The 21,406-nt window shown below is 33.8% G+C and overlaps 1 protein-coding gene across 1 annotated transcript in view; it reads left to right on the plus strand.

The window, feature by feature from the left end:
- The first annotated feature begins 15,537 nt into the window (after positions 1–15,537).
- LOC129941356 (solute carrier family 22 member 13) overlaps positions 15,538–21,406 on the plus strand; it is a 29,864-nt gene continuing 23,995 nt past the window's right edge. The window contains exon 1 of the mRNA XM_056049966.1: positions 15,538–15,793. The gene's annotated coding sequence lies outside the window, so the exon portion shown is untranslated. The remainder of the gene's footprint in view (positions 15,794–21,406) is intronic.

Below are 21,406 nucleotides of genomic sequence, written 5' to 3' on the forward strand. Positions count from 1 at the left end.
CTATTTTTAGTCTTGAAGTGAAAAAAACGCCTGAGGAAAATACGCTTAAAACCTTATTTTCCAATTTTGAGCCCAATTGACAGAATGGTTTGTGCTGTAAGAACGAGGACAGACAGACGATAGACGGAATAGGGGACCCACTTTTTATATTATTGCCAAGGATGATTTAACGCAAAGCGATGAACATGAAATTACAGAACGACCAAACTGTAGAAGTTCATTCAGAACAATTGCTCAATATTTTAAATGTCAAACTACGTGTTACATCTAAAACAAATGCTGTACTCGTCATGCAACACCTTATAAACCTGTTCCTAAATAGCCTCAAATGGGGTATATGCTCCAAAGCTGTGGCGTAAGATCACAGTTGTTTTTATTCAAATGCTGGTGAAACCCAATTACATAAATATTAAAGACTATAGACCTATTAGTCTCACATTGATCATTCTTAAAACCTTAAAGAGACTTCTAGACATTCACATTTCCAGCTATCTCAGGCACAAGAGCAGTCAAGAAAGCCCTAACAGCTCTCAGTATACAAGTGGTGTAGGTGGAAATGTTGATCTCAAGGCAACCTAGCCTGAGATCCAATTAGCTCTGTAGTGCGCCGTTTTGTTAATACAAGTGGTGTACTCTTACCACTTTTCTGGATTCTGGTAATGCTTACCTGGATTCTGGTAATGAACGATATCCTTACCAAATTCCAAAACAGTGGTGTCAAAGCAGTATCCTACAATGACGACTTAGCTCTACTGGCGATAGGGAAATTCCCAACCACTTTAAGTGAACAACTAAACAAATCCTTATTCAGAATTTGAACAAGGACACAAATGTGGCTTCACTATTAACCCCCTTAGAACAAAACTAGTACTTCTTATAAAGGGTGATTTTTTAGATTTTATCTTTTTGGCAACAGTGGTTTAAACAGCTGACGCACGTTTCGTGTTTTGTTTCACTGTTAAACATCTTCAGTTTGGTCTATAATTTAACAATGAATCGTCTTACAAACGAAGAAAGTTTATCGCGTGCTTCTTCCATTTTATGGTCAGTTTAATCGGCTATTTGGGCTATTGGGTCTAAATTTATGCACCAAATTTACATTGTTGGACATTAAACTACCAACACGCTTACGCAGAGTGCGAACTGAAGAAAATATCGCTGCTGTATCGGCCAATGTTATTGATGACCATCAATTATCGATTCGTCGCCGTTCGCAGCAATTGGGCTCAACAACGTTTACGATTTTGCAGAAGGATTTAGGTCTTTCCAAATACAGCTGGTGCAAGAATTGAAGCCGAACGACCTACTGCAACGTACATTTTTGATAAATGGGTAGACAAATTGTGTTCAGCGACGATGCTCATTTTTGGCACAATGTGTACGTAAATAAGCAAAATTGTCGACTTTGGAGTGAATATCAGCCAGAAGCATTGCAAGAACTACCAATGCATCCAAAAAAGTCACAGTTTGGCGCGGTTTATTGGCTGGTATCATCATTGTACCGTACTTCTTCTGTAACTGTGAATGGTGTGCGATGCCGTGAGATGATATCCAACTTTTTTTTGCCCAAATTGCAAAAGGTTGACTTGCATGACATGTGGTTTCAACAAGGCGATGCCTTGCATGACACGTGGTTTCAACAAGGCGGTGCCACATGCCCACAGCACGCCCAAAAATTGACTTATTGAGAGGCAAGTTAGGTGAACATTTTATTTCACGTTCAGGACCGGTCTATTGGCCACCTAGATCGTGCGATTTAACACCTTTAGACTATTTTTTTGTGGGGCTATGTTAGCTCATGTCTATTGAGACAAGCCCGCTTCAATTGACGCATTGCAAGACAACATTGAACCGTTTATTCGTGAGATACTGGCCAAAATGTTGAAAGAGTATGCCAAAATTGGACTAAGCGGATGGACCATTTAAGGCGCAGTCAAGGTCAATATTTGCATAAAATAATCTTCAAATATAAAATTATATAGACCGTACTATCGATTTAAATAAAGATTTCATGAAACTTTTCTGAATTTTATTTGTTTGTTTTTTTTTTTAAACTTTTTTATAGCTTTTAAACAATCACCTTTCATATAAGAAGAAAATACCAAATTATGTAATATAGATGGAATCCCACTCAAACTGTCAGATCAAGGTAAATACATTTTAGTTATCCTGTAATAAAAAGCTGAACTGGCATCCAAATTAATTGGAGAGATGAATGGGATCTTCAATAGAAACTGAGGATAGAATCCTTCAATCATAATGTGGATGTACAGCGCAACACGTCAGGCGTGTGCTCATTTATGGTAACATTGTATGGTGGAATACCGCGTTTAGCACTTAGAACGGAAGCAATACTCAATCTTTTAACCCTGGGCCTATATGTACTTGAAACCTCTCCAAACACTGCCTTACTGATGAGCCAGACCATAGATAGTTTTGGAGGTCTGCAACTACATATAAACAATAATGATAAGGAATAGCAAGTAGCCACTGCTCACTTCTTATACCACTGTCCAACACTTGGTGAACTATCCATAGGCATCGTAGATTTTAAATTAATTATTTTTCTTTAATGGAAGTGCATAATTCAGGGTATCACGAGGAATCTCCATTGATCTAAAATTGACGATGACGTCATCAATCGCCACTACACCAATCTTACCTGACCTATACCAGCGACTTTCTACTTTTATACAAATTTAATTCTAGATTACCCGTGACGTTGCAGTGACGAAGAATTCTGGACATTGGTTCAAAGTGCCCGTAATTAGTGCGGTGATGAGGGATACAGATCGCAGATTTCGACGGTTGGTGTTAAGATGAATATCACTCAGGAGTGCCAGCGAATCTATATTGCCCCTTAACAATTGGTGAGCAAATAATATATCAGCGTTTTTGCGTCTGTTATATAAGGGCTGCAAACCTATCAGTTAAAGTCGATCGGCATAAGGAGGCAAGTTGGATGTATCATCCCAGGGGAGGCTACGTAAGGTAAATCGAACGAAACGTCTTTGAACATTTTCAATTCTGAGTGGTTTTCATAGAAGGAGACCATACTTGGCATGCATATTCAAGATGAGGACGGACTAGGGAAATGTAAAGCGCTTTAGTTACATAGGAAAATTCTTTGGACCATCTCTTAATAAAACCGAGAGATCTATTAGCTTTATTAATAATTTTGTAAAAATGGGAATGGAAATTCAAGTGTTTGTCACAAATAATACCAAGATCTCAAATAGAATGGACTACGTCGACGGCGTCATTAAGGAAGTAGTATATTCTATGAGATGGGATTTGTTTGCGAAAAAAGGTCATTTGTTTACATTTACCTACATTTAACTCAAAAAACAAAAAAGATATTAAGATCATTTTAAAAAAGTAAGGAATCCGATGGAGTTGAGATAATCTGAAAAATGTTCTTATCATCCGCAAACATTAGGATATCTGAGTTTTTTAATTTAAGACAGACATCATTAACAGATAAGACGAAGAGAAGGGAGCCAAGGCGACTACCTTGTGGGACTCCAGAAATTACATGTATAGGACTGGAGACTGAGTTACGGAAAAGGACTCTATAAGTTCTATTCGCAAGATAGGAGTTTATCCAGTTTATAAATATAGATGGAAAGCCCAGGGCTCTTAGTTTGAGATAAATTATCTTATGGGATATTTTATCAAAGGCTTTGCTGTAATCAGTGTATACAACCTCAACTTCTTTGCCATTCTCAAGGGCTGACAAAACTTTAGATATAAATTCAATTAAGTTAGTCGTAGTGGATCTACCTTTAAAAACACCATGTTGAGCGGGGGAGAATAAAGGCTTGCAATGGAAATAAACGGAATCATGAACTAAGCTTTCAAAAAGTTTTGGAATGCATGAAAGTTTAGCAATAGGTCTATAATTGTTAATTTCAGTTTTATTGCCTTGTTTATGAATGGGAAATATAAATAAATCTTTCCATATATGAGGAAACACACCTTGGGAAAGAGAGAGTTCAAAGAGTGCAGTTAGAGGCTTTGACAGAGAATGTATACATTTTTTTAGAACAAATGATGGGACGCCATCAGGACCAGGGACGATTTTGGCAAATACCATTTCTTCAGTTAGTATAAACGATGAAAGGGAGGTTTAAGTGCAACCATCTAAATAACTAAAGTAGTGTGGATCAGGATCATGCAGATGTTCAGTATACGATTTGCTAAAGTAATTAGCAAATAGATTTCATATGGTTGTTGGATCAGAAGAGATTATGTTGGAGAAACTCGTTGAAGGTTTAAACCTATCAGATTTTGACATTTATAAATTTGAAAAATCTCCTTGCATCAGAAAGAACGTTATTTTCCATTTGGTTAAGGTATTGGTTATAAAGAATTCCCTTAATTCAGAGAAAGAATTATAGGCGAAAAGATAGTTGTTGTGATCAGTATTAGATTTGGACTGTAAAAATATCTTCCAAAGCTTGTTACGGGTATTTCTTAGGCTACGGAGCTCTCTGTTATACCAAGGGGAGCAGAGGTGAAATCTTTTTACGAGAGAACGGTACTGATTTTTTAATACAGCACGAAAAAATTAAATAAAACCAATTTGTAAGGGACTCAACTGTTAAGGTGGAGAGCTAAAAAGATTGCTAAGTTGGGAGAAATCAACCCTACGAAAATCATAACAGTAATTCTCCATTTCAAAAAAGTTGTTTTCAAATTCACGAGTAACAAAAAAAAATCCATAGTATGAATAACACCGAATAAAGTTAGAGTAGAATCTTACTATGGATGGGCTTTTGACATTTATACAAGTGTTGAGAGAAAGCAAGCGTTTTTGTTTCTCTGTCTTTAAAATCCAATGCAAGATACGATCTTGATGGATTGCCTTACTAATTAGAGATTTGAATAAAGACACGGTCTTTACTTGTTCACAGTTTTATTAAGAAGAAGGAATTATATAATGTTACGTTTTGACAACCGGAAGGGTTTTTCTTGAAAGCTCTGACACTTCATGAAATTTACTTTGTAAACAACTCAAAAACCATAGACTAATTTACAGGGTGCTTTAATTCAATTCAATTTTATAGCGATGTTAAAAATTAAGTTTAATAAAGAAAAAAATTAAATTAAAGTAAGCATCTGACATAAGTATATAAAATAAAGGTATATTCAAGTCTCGTAGTACCGTGGCATGATGGTTAGTGCGTTGGACTGTCATGCCAGAGGTCTTGGGTTCGATCCCTGCCTATGCCATCTAAAGTCTTTTCACGGGTACTGCCTCTTGCGAGGAATTGACAAATTCTCCAAGAGTAACTCTTGTCTTGAAAAAGTGCTTTCTCAAATTAGCCGTTCGGATTCGGCATATAAACTGTAGGTACCCTCCATTCCTGACAACATTACTCGCACACAGGAATGGTTGAGAGTTGTAAGTCACTAGGCCCTGGTTCTCAAAGGACTGTTGCGCCACCCAATTTATTTATTTATTTATATTCAAGTCTCAACAACAAGTCTCGAATGAATCTTATGTGTTTTCCATTGGGGAACAATCCAATCTGTTCTTGTTGATATTATTAAGTTTTGTTAATGAAATTTTTGCAAGAGAAAAGATAATTAAGTTTTTCTATGTTTTTACCAAAGGTTTAACTCAGTTGAGATTAAATAAATCTTTTTGGTGTTTCCACTTGGTGTTTCGATGTTTTCGATGTGTGAAGTGCAAGTGAGATAGTTTGATTCGTGTTAAACAGTGAAGAACTGATTAGTTCAGCACCATATAAGAATATGGGACCTACTCCACGTCAATTTTTTGTTTGTAGAAGTTTTCTTTCTATTTCTTCTTGAAAATTGTCCATTTTATTAGTTTTATTTAGTTTTTTTTGGCTTAGTTAATTTTAACATTAGATTTTCACGAAACTTTCTTCTATTCTATTCTGACAGATCTTCTTTCAGTTGCATCAATTTTTAAATACAATAATCTGGCTACTGAGGATGTTATCAATTTCTAATTGTACTATATATGGAATACCAAAAAAACTCACTTATTGATTTCGCCCTACAGCTTTAACAACAGCAAATATGCTTAATGCCGACCATCAAATACTTTACTCTTGTTATTTAAATTGCCGACATAAGCTCTATTTAAGGATAGACATTTATCTATTTCACCTATATTCACAACAAACTATTATCTTTATTGTTCTAAGATTGAAATCTTCGTTTTATTCTTTTGTATGTATGCATTTATTTTCCGGAAACACTTATCAAATAAGTGTTCAAAAAACGATAAAACCTTTTTTTAAGTAAATACCTAATCTTAATTAATGAAGTAATAAAACTTTGTCGTGAGTCGTCAGTGAAAAATAAATAAAAACTCAAGATATCATGGAAGTAGTTATGAACTTGACTAAAGTGACTTTCTCAATTGTAAACATGAACTTATTAAAGTTTATGTATTTTTGCTTTGTATATTTCTGGAAATAAAAGTCAACAAAAACAAAACCACCCGCATTTATTGAGCAAAATAAAATTGGATTACTACAAGTTACTATCATTTCTTAACATTTATACAATCATTGTCGTAATATCTCTGCACTGCACTGGTTTAAACTTGACCCTATAAAATACTTCTCATTCTAAACGAGAATGTCTTGTTTGATAGCTTTATATAGCCAGAAACTTGGATGGAAGTTTACAAATTAATAGATATTGATGTAAGTATAGTAATAGTAACAGAAGTGCTATACATACGTCAAATAAAATTTTATAGCTAGTTCTTGATAAATACCTATATCATAATTAATTGAGTCCCCACTACATATAAAATAAATTCTATCACATGAGACTTGGAAATCTGCATTTTTGTTAGCTTGATTAAATTTATTACAGAAGACTAATTTATTTTCTAACCGAGATAGTGGGAGATGTTGGTAATACAATTACTACAAGTAAACTGGTTACTTGTATAATTATTCCAAAGATTACCGATAAGCTCTATATCAAGTCATATCAATGAGCCGATTACAGAATATAAATACCAAATTAGAGGCGAAGAAACCATTAATATTTATTATGTATTTTTCCATCTAGTTCAAAATGTAAAAGAAACAAATATTTGATGTTTTATGTCTTCTGTAAGATCAAAAATGAAATGTGGGTAAGTTTATTTTGTGTTTGAAAGAAAACTGCTTATAGAAATCCGTGTATTCAAGATGTCTTCCCTAAGTGCACCAAAAGGAATTAGTTTACAAGGTAGTCCTTATAATGGTTTTTTTTAAAATAATAGGTTTTTTGCGCCTAAAAACCTTCACAAAAAGTAATTTTCTTACCTGCACAGGACACCTTACGGTTGAAAATAGAAAAAACTAATTTCCAATAATGTCTGTTGCGTAGCCGAACTACCATCCGATTCGTTATTGCCTCGGAGTTTGAGGACTAGAGTAATTTTAATTTGGCTACTAACTTCCCAAATAATAATACCTGTCATTTTGGTGATGTTAAATAGCTATTTATCGAGACTGTGATATAGCACCTTTGGATATATTTTGGAAAACGGTGAAGAACGGATTGTTATACAGTCTTTAAATCATAAAATCAAATCGCGCACTACAGTCCAAAACCATCAACGAGGTCTTGGAAAGATGAAGTGGAAGCATGTGTTTCTGCAGAGTCATATCAGGTAGCCGCGACTTTGTGTTTAATATTAATATATGAGCAAGAGTATGTAAAATAGAAGGAAAGAAAGAAAGAAACGTGATATTGTCCACCCTGCGCATCAAATATTTTTTTTTTAATTTTATGAAATATAATAAATTTGACATTGCTTTACTAACGGAGACATGGTTGACCAACGAAAGTAGTTTTTCCAATCCAAATTATGTATGCCATAGACTTGATAGACGACATTCAAAAGGGGGTGGCGTACCTCTAGTAGTTAATAAAAATCTGAGACATAGGGTGCTTCCAATTGTTCGTTTAAAGGTTGTGGAAGCTATTGGCATAGATATCACGCTCCAAGACTCAACAGATTTAAGTATTTGTTCTCTTTATTTCCCTGGTGGAAATGCTAGTTACGAGAAAAAAACTAAATTCAAAAGAGACATACTGAAGATTATAAGGAAGGATTATTAATTGTAGGCACCAAATTATGGGGTTGCTTGAGAGCTAACTGTTTTGGAAATATACTTCGCGATATTATTGCATATAACAGGTCGCTTTCAATTTTATATCCCCTTACACCAACATATATACCGAGCTCCTCGTCAAAAAATCCTTCAACGCTTGACATATTTATCACAAATAACCCTGCGCGCTTCACTCAACCCTTAACTATTCATGCTCTGAGCTCAAACCATTTGCCTGTGTGCACAGAGTTATTAGCGAACTGTTTATTAAGCAATACACATGTTCGTTTCAAATTTTCTGCTGCAAACTGGGTAAGATATCAATCCTACATATCCAGCAACATGTACAACGGAAGATTGTCGATTGGAGATGTTCAATCTCTTGAAGATGTGGACCGCGCTATTGAAAAGTTTGAGCAAACCATCAATAACGCTGCTCAAATATCTATACCAAAAACCAGAAATCCAAGTTCCATTTCAAACCTTCAACCTTTGCCGGATAACATATTGTATTTGATCCGTTTACGAAACACTGAAAGAAGAAAGTGGATTCGTTACAAATTAGACTCTTTTAATACTAATGTTAACATCCTAAATCGTAAAATACAAAACGAAATTTTAGTGTTTAGTATTAATCAAAAGTGGAACAACTTACTATCGAGTTTTGATAAGGGTTCAAAACCTTTTTGGAATGCAACGAAAATATCTAAGAAGAAAGGTTCAGCTATTCCTCCTCTTAGGGAACAAAATATTGTTTATATTACGCAGGAAGAAAAGGCAAATATCTTCGCTCAAACTTTCAACCGCAATCACTCAGTGTCCGCTTATTTAAGTGATAACGTAACCGAAAATATTGTTCGCGAAAAACTCTTAGAGTTCGAAGATTCTGTAATTTTTCAACCCAGTACACCAGTACATTTATTAGTAAAAGGCTTGCTTATAGCCCTGAAAATAAAGAAATCTCCTGGAGATGATAGAATTAGCAACCAATTATTAAAAGCACTGCCTAAAAAAGGTATAACTTTTTTAACTTTTATCTTCAATGTTTGTATCAAACACTGTTATTTTCCTGAAAAATGGAAAGTAGCAAAGGTTATAACTATTGCCAAGGCTGGGAAACCTAAAGATAGACCATCAGTCTTCTAAGCAATATTAGTAAACTTTTTGAAATGGTGTTAAAGGACCGACTCCTGCAACATATTGATGAAAGAAGCATATATCCAATTTAACAATTCGGATTTAGAGCAGGTCACTCGACCTCCCACCAAGTCCTTCGAATTAAAAAATATGTCCAAAACAATCTTGTTTTAAAAAATTCGACGGGTCTAGGTTTGCTAGACATAGAAAAAGCCTTTGATACTGTTTGGCACGATGGACTCATCTTTAAGCTAATTTTTTTGAATTTTCCACGATATCTTATCTAAATTATTAGGAATTTTTTGAAAAACCGAAAGTTTTTTGTTAGTCCTGGACTTGCGAAATCTTCTTTATTTAATATTCCATTTGGTGTTCCTCAAGGATCTGTTTTGGGTCCCATTCTCTTTAACGTTTTCTTATCCGATCTTCCTAGGCTTGAAAATACTGAAATTGCCATGTTCGCTGACGACACTGCCCTTTTTGCATCAAGTGTTTTTGCTCAAGACGTGCTTAACTACTTACAGTGTTCTCTTGATAAAGTTCTTAGTTACTTAAATAAGTGGAAAATTAAAGTTAATGCCGAAAAATGACAGGCCATTTGGTTCACACGGCGCAGAAAATAATGTTTTCTTCCACAAACCACACTCAATATTAATGCAACTAATATCGTATGGTCCGAATAAAAAACTCACTTTTCAAGGTCACATATCAAACTCAATCCATAAAACGAATGTATTAATTAAAATCCTGTCCTGTATCCGTTTATCAATAGGAAGGGTCGTCTAAGCATACATAATAAAATATTAATTTATAAAAGTATATTTCAGCCAGTCCTCACTTATGGAGCACCAGCGTGGTTCGATTGTGCTGAGGCTCACATTAAAAAATTACAGATATGTCAAAATAAAGTCCTTAAACTAATACTTAATTTACCTCGTTGCTATTCTACTATAAGACTCCACAAAAGAGCTAATGTCAACCTTATTAAATCCACTCTTTACAAATTACAAGAAAATTTTTTCAAGAGATGTTCTTTTTCAGATAATGATCTCATTCAAAACTTACAATAAAAAGTGATTTCCTAATATTTTGGGTTTATGTGCAATACTAGTTTTTTTAAGTTTAATATGAGGGTTTTTTTCTTGTAGTGTTTTCCCTTAAATAAATTTATTTATCATTTTTTCTTATCTTAAAGTCTTGTTATAAATTTGTTATTTATGTTTAAGTTGTAAAGTAATTTTGTTTTTTTAAATCTCTTAAATTGTTTGTTAAATTTAAAATAATGTAAAAATTGTGCTACAAAATAAAACGAAACTGAAACTGAACAAAATATTCTAAGTTTTACATGAAACTTATAGCAAAATAAACCTTTATTGAAGAACTGACAAACAAAAATTGAATCTCTATTGTAATGTCATCAATCAATTCTTGACCTCTCCAAATATCCCATAAAAATAAAAATATAGACATGCGAAAGTGTTTTTACTTAGACGTTTGGTTTTTAAGAAGATATAAAACACATATGATTTAATGTTACAGATATGAAGAAAAGGCATAAAGCCCAATTTTATAAAACTTTTGTCGTATGGGTCTACTTTGGCCCCTATGTCAGGAATAACGCTTCGAATATTTTCTTTTCAATTGTCAACCCCAGCCTTAGGACGCTTATAATGTGCTCATCAAAAGTTTCCTCCAAAAAATTGATTTTTACGATACGCGAACCGAACAATCAATTTGGTAATAAATTGTCATGGTTTGCAAACGTTGAGCAGGATAAAGTATATTTATTATAAAATGGCAAATCAAACAGAGACCTAGATTAAGTGATAGCTGTCAAAATAAAACCACTATGAAAAAAGGATTGCAAGATTGAATTATTAACCACTATTTTAGAACTTGTACATGAAGAACAATATTTTGCATGTATAAGAAGTTACTACAATTGAGTACGATTTTAAGAAAATTCTCTATAAGTATACCTATATTTTCTGTAAACTATAAGTTTGAGAATAATAAATGAAATACAACCAGGAGGACCAAATAATTAAACAACAACCTTCGATTAATGCATCAAGAGACTTCATATTGAAAGTATGCTCAAGTATTTCATTAACCTCACGACAACCAAGAACCAAAAATCTCCAATCTTATTTTGTATAATCATAGTTTTTTGAAGATCATGCATTAGATCATGAACAATACGTGCTTCCAGCAAGACGGGAAACAAAGCTACACAACACTAACAATTATAAGTCTCGTTGCGTGATAAATTTACTTGTAGTGAAGCATCAACGATGCGGTAGGTTATATGATATTGCTTTTCACACTTAACTGAATAGGTCAAAACTTTTTATTCCCAAAAAGGAATTTTACTGAGAATTTCCACGAAATAAATAGAATTTTGTAACTTTGTTCCGTTTTTATAGCAAATTTTCCAGTTCATAACAAGAAATTTGGTACAAAGGTAAGTTTTTTGGTTCAAAGAAAAGAAAAAATCAAAACTTCGGTATCACTTTTAGACACAACTTTTAAGTTATGTAGATATATAAAATTTAGTAAAATACTTCTGAAATAGGTATAACTTCAAACGTTCTCAGATTGAAAATGAAAATGAGATGGCCTGAAAGGAAATTTGTGATTTTCCTGAGAAGGAACTGGGAACTGTGCCCGTACAAAAATCCAGGCCTGAATTAATTAAATGGGAATACATCGCTTTAATATACATACACCTGTTCAGAGCTGGATTTTGCAGGGGGCAGACCATCACATTAAATTCCAACCGATATAATGGTTGTTCCAACAAAACCAGAAAACGAATCGCTATCACTTTTACTTCTGATTTTAACAAATGAACAATCAATAGAAATTCCGGTCCAAGAAGAGGCTTTGAACAATTCTATAATTAGTAGAACTGAAGAAGAATATAATGTTGATAGTTCAGAAACTTTAAAAACGCTACCTAAACGTGTGAGCAGCAAACCCTCCACTGGTCTCCAACTTCTAACTCCTAAAGTTCGCATTGTTTTCACATCAGAATCATTGAAACCTTTCCCGAAAGCTTTTTCGGAAAAAGCTAACAGACGGCAAAAAAACCTGGAAGTCTACCATCTAAACAGATACCCTGAAAAAAGAGCAGATAGAGAGGAATGTGAAGCTACAAAACGAAACAAAGATGAGCAAGTAAAATAAAAGACTGGATGGAGGAAAAAAGAAAAGAAATATCGAGAAGAAGAAAACAAAAAGACAACAGGATTGAATATCATTTAAAAAAGCGAACAGTTTCTGCCTTGATTACATTCAGAAATCAGATCTGGATAAAAGTCTGTTTGTAAGCTGTGGGGTCACAAAAGGTGGAAACTCATGTGTACATTATATACATACATATGGGTCGTACAATTGCGATAAGTAAAGAAATAAGCTGGTACAACAGTCCGTTGAGAACTAGGGCCTAGTGACTTACAACTCTCAACCATTCCTGTGTGCGAGTAATGTTGTCAGGGATACATGTGACCTACAGTTTAAGCCGAATTCGATCGGCTTATTAAAGAAATTACTTTTCGTGAAAAGAATTACTATTCCTCACAAGAGGCAATACCCGTTTTAAAAAAGTTTTAGGTGGTACGTACAGGCAGGGATTGAACCCAGGACCTATGGCATTACAGTCCTACTCACTAAAATACCGCATTTCAACATTCTGTAGGACAAAACTTTGTATCTCAAATTTCTGGTTGATCAAAAGTCTATATTTCAAAACGCATCAAATAATAAATAAAAATAAAAAGAAAAATGGTTTTGATAATGATTTTGTTTACTACTCATTATTATAACATACAGAGTTTTGTTGGCATAGCATTTTTTATACAGTATTTTAAGTTTACATTGCTTTGAAATACAGAATTTGAGCGGTGCAGAAGTTAGATATTAAAAAATGATTTCTACTGTTTAGTATACACACTTTGGGAGTTAATTCATTTAATGCTGACTAGCAGAATAATTAACTCAAAACTGGGCAACTCTTCTGGAGGACGATTCGTTTGTAGAGGGACACCCCAAGGTGGTGTTCTATCCCCTCTCCTCTGGAACCTAGTGGTAAATGAAATCCTAACTGGTCTGGATACGGAGGGTTTCATAGTGATTGCCTATGCAGACGACGTTGCTATAACAATTTCAGGAAAGCATCTAAACACCTTAAAAGAACTCTTACAAAACAGACTAATACTTTGAGCTGATCGGTGTAGACTGTTAACCCACACAAAACCGATTGAGTCTTTTTTCTCCCTATATTAAAGGTATCCAATTAAAATTCAGACACCTTACTCTACCTAATACCTCTTGACATATTTAGCAAACAAATAGCTGCAAGCTCTGCTATTCGCCTCAAAGCTTCGTCGTAGTGGACTAACAACACTATTGGCCACTCCGTAATTCTTAGGTATTTAGAAACAATTCCAAAGCACACAGACTGGTGGAGGTGTGTACTCTGAACGACTGAAATTAATTTTCTCATTCCGCCTTCCCAATCATTGTAGCGAGTTCCAGGCGGAACTTTTGGAGATAAAAGAAGTCTTGTCCTGGTTTAAGAAAACGTGACAACATCTAATATCCGTATTTTCTCAGATAGCCAGGCCGCTATCAAATCTTTGGACTCTGTCTCTACAAACTCTATAACAGTCCATAACTGTCCATCATCTTTAATGGAGATGGCACAGCAGTTTAATATTCACCTTTGCTGGGTGCCAGGACATAGAGGCATTCCAGGTGACTGTAAGGCAGATGAACTAGCCAGGAACGGTACAGTGCAGCCCAAGTTACCACGTTTGGCACATACTGGCATAAATTGTAAATTGTTGCTAATGCAGGACGCTGTGAGGAGGCAGGCACCAGGTTGAACAACATCACCACGTGTCAGTCACATGAACATAAAACATTCAGGGTACTTGCTATCTCTAAGCAGATCGCATATAAGCTCGATAATAGGTGTTATAACCGGACACTGTCTAATAGGAAAGCACCCCACGCGACTAGGCGTATTCTCAAATGACTTTTGCAGAAGCTGTATGGACGAAGAAGAGGAAGAAACGGTTCTCCATCTTCTCTGCACATGCCCTGCTCTGGCTCAAAAACGCAAGAATTACCTAGGAGTATTCTTTTTTAACGATCTAAATCGTATCAGCATAATCAGCCTCTTAGTTTCAATATGGACTCAAACTGGTTCCATTGAGCTTAGGAAGAAGAATCAGGATTCATGTGGTATCACAATGGGTCATTAAACTGGTCTAAGTGTGTCCGTTTCCATCATGGACCTTAACCTAACCTAGTATACTTGTGTTATAAGTCTGCTGTAAAAAGTAATAAGATATCTATAAATGTGTGAATTTCAAAATTTGCAAAGGCAGTTTAATATCATTATAATTATATAAATTAGCTTTCTGTTACTTTATTATCCACTTCCAAAAACTTTTCCAGTGAACTCATTAGTTTTTATAATAACCTAACAACCAATGCAATTTATTTCATCGAAACATCGTTCCACTTGAAATAATTATATTAACCTTTTCTTGTTGGAGTATTAAATATCAGGGAAAATAATCACAATGCCTTGCACCTCGCCGGTTCTGTCAAAACATAAAATATGAATCAAAAATGTTTTCGTCCATAATGGAGGAAACCTTCTAAAAATATCATTATCATCACAATATAATTCATTACATTTTACCAGCTAGGTTTACCTTCTATCAGGAATTCAGAATTTGTGACGCTTAATTGAATCAATTAAAGACTTCATTAAATTGGAAGAACTGCTGTGTATCAAGACGAAAAATCTCCTTTGATAAGAAACTGAGAAATTAAAAGCAAATTATTTTAAAACACCCTTTTAATCCATTGATAAGTGATAAGTTACAATACATAGCCTAATAAATATATACTATTTCAAACATCCCCAAAAACAAACTATCAAGAATCTAGATATAAACTTTTCACATGTATGAGTGTTGTGCCAGTATAACTTTTAATCATATTTATTTGATATATCAATTCAATTAATAGAGTTGTTTGACAAAAATGTGTAAACAATTAGAGCCTCAGATGTTCTACATTGGTCTTATACATGAAATATTTATGAACAAACAGTATCTAAAAGAGTACATAAGAATTTGTGTTCCTTATACAGTATATACACCGTATCGTTTCAAGACGGACGGCATTTATATTAAATATTATGTGACAATGAAAATTGCGATACATATACATTTTAATCAGGCAGTCAATTCAAAACGTCCGCACTTCATAAAAAAGGAGCAATTTTCCAGTGCCACAGTAAGGGAATAGGCTGCTTAGATATCGGATCGGATCGCTATAACCATACCTAGCGTCTACGTCTAACGAATCCATGAGATACTTTATTATTGTTTGACGAAACGAAACGAAACGGGAGCTGCATATAAGTTTGCATGCATGCAATAAACTTTCGGTTGATTTATTTCTCGGTTCCGTATATACTTAGATTGTAATTAATTAAAGTGCATTATAATAAAGTGCATTAATATAGTGAAAAGGTAAAATTTGCGTGATTTCCAAGAAGATATCAGTAACATAATCTTTTGAAAAGTTCAAGTTCAAGGCATAGTTGAGTGGATTTTAAAGAGTGTAAATACAAATTTTCAGGAAAACTAAATAAATTGTGTAACGAGTATATTGTGGGCCTATCTACCTTTATTTTGTTCGTTTTTATCGCTATAGCAATTGCCTCATTGACCCTTTCAAACTCTTTTCAATTGAGCGTAATTAAATCTTTATGATGAGCGGCCTTGTGGTAATGTCTTTTTCAATTAAACCATCAGTTTGTTCGATTGTTATGAAGTGACTATTTAATCAATGATAAAGTTCTTTTCCAACTAGGAATGGACTTGGTACTTGAACGGAGTTGCCAATTTAAGAATTTTGATAAATTTCTTAAACTAATAGATACTATTTTCTTGTCAAAAATATATACAAGCGATACAAATCGAACTGAAATCCTCAAAACATTCAAACCCATTATGCTACGAATAAAGAATTTTGGCAATTGATTCGGATAAGCTTTTTAATCATCTACGAGTTCTCATCGTTTTAAGTTAAATTTCAACGATGTTTTTATTTGCCGGTTTGTGGGATGCGTTTCTTTGGAGCTTTTTGCTTTTGAAAAATTTGTGGGACCAAAAGAAGGTGTATGTATGTTCAATTGCTGTAAGCGCCAGGAGAACGAGTTAAATCATCAGCAAAACTTGCACTTGCAGCAGCAATATTTTTGACAGAACGGGCATTACAATAATGCACATGTCTTACGACACAAGTAACTTTCCACTCTTTTTAAATAACTTCGAAATTGAACCTTTCGTTCTAATAGTCAGTGAGTCGATTATGACGACCATAATTATATCGTAAGGCCTGAAATGTAAAGTTTAAATAAGGTAAACCGTTATCGTAAATAGCACTTTGAATGACGGCTGAGTTTGGCAGGTGTCAAATGCCAGTGCTACCAAATTTAAACAACGAAATAAATGAACTTTGAATGATGGCTGAGTTTGACAGATGTCAAATGCCAGTGTTACAAAATTAAATTAAATGATTGACCCTACATGTTATGTTATGATTTTGCTCAAGTAGAGTTAATCTCAATTAGTATCAGTTCAAATTTGAATTTAAATAGATATTTGTATTATTACAAATATCTATTTATCTTTAATTTATATCTAACTATCTAAAATATAAACTTATTCTCTTTGCAAAAACTATTAATAGAAGTACAATTAAAAATTGTAAGAACGGCAACTCCACAGAGTAAACAAAAGCATGTCAATGGAATAATTTATTAAAAAATGTCTTTTATTGTCTTTAAACAACGATTATACTTATACAATCTACATAAACATCATTGAGTAATAAAATGTTACTGGTTTTGGTTCAAATACCTACCTACCTGTCAATAATTTGCTAATACGATTATTTATTATTGAGCGCGAGCTAATCAGGTTTATCTATATCTATAATTGAATCATTGAGACGGTTAAGTATATTAATACGATTGTTCATATAATTTGTATCATTGAATTAAATTAAATACCAATACATATATTTTGTGCAAAAATTTTGTTTTTATGAAACAAAAATAGAAATTAAAGTTAACCTTATCATTCAGCTATTTATGTCTTTAGAAAATATTAGTTTAACATTAATATACTTCAGATGAGACTTTTTGCAATGTTAATGCGATTTACTAGCTACGCCAAAATTTTAAACCTTTCTCTTAGTTTTGACAGTGAAAATAAACAAACTAGGCCTAATAATTGAAATTCCCAACTGTAAACATGTGCATTCCGTACACTGCTCTTATAAAATTCTTTGTAAATCCAATATGGCCATGACAGCTTTGAATCTAGTTTGTGAACACACCCTTCCCTAATCATCGGATTGTGATTGTCAATATATTGAGTAAACTCCACATTTTCATCCCGATAAAACACACAAATGAACCACGTCTGCAAATTAAAGAAATTCGGAGTCGGTGGCCACAGTTTTAACTTCAACTCTTAATGGCTCACGCTCAATGGTTTATCAATAATCTAAATATGCGTTATTAGTCACATTTGCTCATGAATCACCACTTAATCTCAAAAAGACAACTGTTTGTTAGCTGTTTGCATGACGGCGACGTTATTGGGCCATACTTTTTGTCGACCATACAAATTATCATGATACTGTGAATGGCCAGCGTTATCGCCCCATGATTACCAATTATTTTTGGCCTAAATTGGAAGATATGGACCTGAAAGACATGTGGTTTTAACTGGATGGTGCTTTATAACATAACACACATTACAATCGATTTATTAAAGATTGAGTTTGATAAGCGTGGTTATCTCAAGACATGGAAAAGACGATTAGCCGAAGTTATCGTGTGATTTACCGGCTCAAGACCATTTTCTTTGGGACAAAGGCGTTGGAAAAGCTCAGAAAATTAAATGATTAATATAAAAATTGGGTCCAAAGTTCTATAGAGTTCTATATATAAATGTTTTGATTATACTTCAAGCCGATAATAACCTTTTTAAAATATCTTGAAAGGTTTGGGTTTTATTTTTATACAATTTTGTCAAGTTCTCATTTTAAAACTCAATACATATGGGAACAGCCACGTGCCATCAGCCTCAATCATATTTCTCCAGAAACAAATTTAGTGCTACAAGCCTTCGATTTGTAATTCGTCTTAGGTGTTAAGACTTTCAACCGATGACACCAGTAGCTCAACATCTTAAACGATTTGGTAAAGCCAGCAATTTATTAGGCTGAAAAGATGATTTAGCCAATTTTAAAGAATTTTAACACCTCAACATTTCATAATATGTTTCTTTAGTTAAAATCACCACATGGCTACCTTAACTTAAGACAAATGGCTAAATGGCATCTGTCATTATCTAGTGTATCTTGAAACAAATTTTGCAAATTTTACTTGAGCTACAATTGATCAAAGATTTCTAAACAAAAAAAATATTATTAATCATTGTAGCGAGTTTCAGGCGGAACTTTTGGCGATAAAAGAAGTCTTGTCCTGGTTTAAGGAAAACGTAACATCCACATCTGATATCCGTATTTTTTCTGACAGTCCGGCCGCTATCAAATCTCTAGACTCTCTACAGGCACTATAACAGTCCATGACAGTCGATCATCTCTAATAGAGTTGGCACAACAGTTTAGTATTCACCTTTGCTGGGTGCCGGGATGTAAGTCAGATAAACTCGCTAGGAATGGTACAGTACAACCCATTCTACCACGTTTGGCAAATACTGGCATATTAACCGCTACTTGTAAGCTACTGCTAATGCAGGACGCTATGAAGGAAGCAAACACGAGCTGGAAAAAGAAGCTGGCATGCGACCCACACTGAAAACTTCCCATCCCGTTTGTCGATTTGTCTTGATTTGTCAGATGAATTATTCTTAAAAATTACCAACAATATCGCATATACATTTTCTGAGAGATAAAATAAGTTTGAAGCCAATATTTTCAATTTTTAAAAAGATATTAGAGTCAAAAGTAAATTTTTAGCAACTTTTTGTAATTCAATTCAATTTTTCTCAAAATGTCACCAGATGTTGAAAACGTTATTTTGCGTTGCATAAAATTGTTTTTTTTTTCAAAAAATATATTTGTAGGTATATACATATGTATTACAATATCTAATAATAGACATTGAATTGAATCGTGAACTACAATACATACTGTAGAAATGGCAGCGATTGTTGCTTGCAATGTCCCACTAATGAATGAAGAACAAAGAACCATGGATTCTTTGTTTTTTGGATGCACCAGTGGCAAAACATTACCTATTTCGCTATTTCTTGCTAAGATACGATCAAATAATGGTATCGCATTGGCTGTTGCATCTTCTGCGATTGCGGCAACTTTTTATAGCACTCTTTTCAGCTGATTTCAGACAAACACTTCCCATTATTTCGCGTTCAACGTACGCTGATGAGATCAACGCGTGCTTAAAATCATCGCCACTGCGGCGTAATATTAAAAAAGTACAACTGAAAGTTAGTATGAGTGTTCAAATGCTTCAAAATCCATCCGCTGAAACATTCTAAAAACAACTGTTTGAAATAGGCGACGGAAAAGTTACTAAAGATGAAACTGGATGCACAAAATTACCAATCGATTTCTGCACGACGGCAGACTTAGCAGCAAAACATTTGGAACGCATTAAATCTCAAGATACCAGGAGTACCTGGAGACTTGGTGTCATACAAATATTGTTACAGTTTGTGATGTTATCGAAGCTGTAAATTATCCGACTGAGTTTTTGAACTCATTGGATGTACCAGGCATGCCACCGCATAATTTCCAACTGAAGGTTGGATCTCCGGTAACTTTGCTTAGTAATTTGAACCCACCACGATTGCACAACGGCACGCGATTATTAATTAAAAAATTAATGCAAAATGTTATCGAAGCCATAATTCTAAATGGCAAATTTCGAGGTGAAAATATATTATTACCGCGAATCGCTATTATATCTAGAGATGTGCCAATTCAATTCAAAAGCTTACAATACTCTATACCTCTCCCACTTATATTTACCACATCCTTACACACTTAAAATAAGGTATTTATTTCTAGCAAAATATTCGTTAGAAATTTTTTATATGACAAAGCAACGTTTGTCGGGTCAGCTAGTATAATATAAAATTTAATTCAAGTCTCTCGTGAGATATTTATGGTTAACCAAATTTTTGACCATTATTAAATTGCTATGGTAAAAAAACATCCACGCATTCTTGTCATTTCTGTATCTTTCTGCATTATTATAACAAAATTTATTGGAAGTCGATATCTCTACTGATTCTTGAGCTATGGACTACGAAAAACAAAACGTCGCAAACGTACGGACGTATAAATGAAGGAGAATTCTTCTATAACGATCTAAATCATATTAGCATAATCAGCCTCTCACTCTTCTTAAGGGATTCAAAATGGTTTCATTGAGCTTAGAAGAAAGCTTTAAGATTCGTACTCCATCACCGACAGCCACTTTAACCTAACCTAGCCCGTACGTTCGCTACGTTTTTTTCGTCGTCCATAGCTCAAGAACCAGAAGAGATATCGATTTCAAATAAATTTCGTTATACAGATAATAATGCAGAAAGATGCAGAAAGGGCTCTCAAGAAAATTGCGTGGGTGGTTTTTTTTACCATAGCAGTTTGAAAAAAGGTGAACATTTTGGTTAACCCTAAATATAGAGACTTGAATAAAATTTTATATGATATATTGTAACGTGATATCAAAGAAGTATATTTTTTGAATAAAATCCAGGTAACGGCTTTCAACTCCAAAGTTTTACGACTAAAATATGATTTCATCTCCAAAACAATTTTGTGCAACGAAGAATAATGTTTTTGAAATCTGATAAAATTTTGAGAAAAATCGAATTCTTTTTTTTATAAAAAATAAAAATCTAAGAAACATTACTCAAAGTTAGTAAAAATTGAATATCCATTCAATTTTTTTTAAAAACTTGAAATTTAGGCTTCAAACTTATTTAATCTTATAATAAATATTGTTTTCAACATTCTGAAAAAAATCGGAATGACAGTTTTTGTACAAAAAATTAAAAACCGAAAAAAAAAAT

The sequence above is a fragment of the Eupeodes corollae genome, chromosome 1 (genome assembly GCF_945859685.1).
Source record: "Eupeodes corollae chromosome 1, idEupCoro1.1, whole genome shotgun sequence".
Taxonomy (NCBI): Eukaryota; Metazoa; Arthropoda; class Insecta; order Diptera; family Syrphidae; genus Eupeodes; species Eupeodes corollae.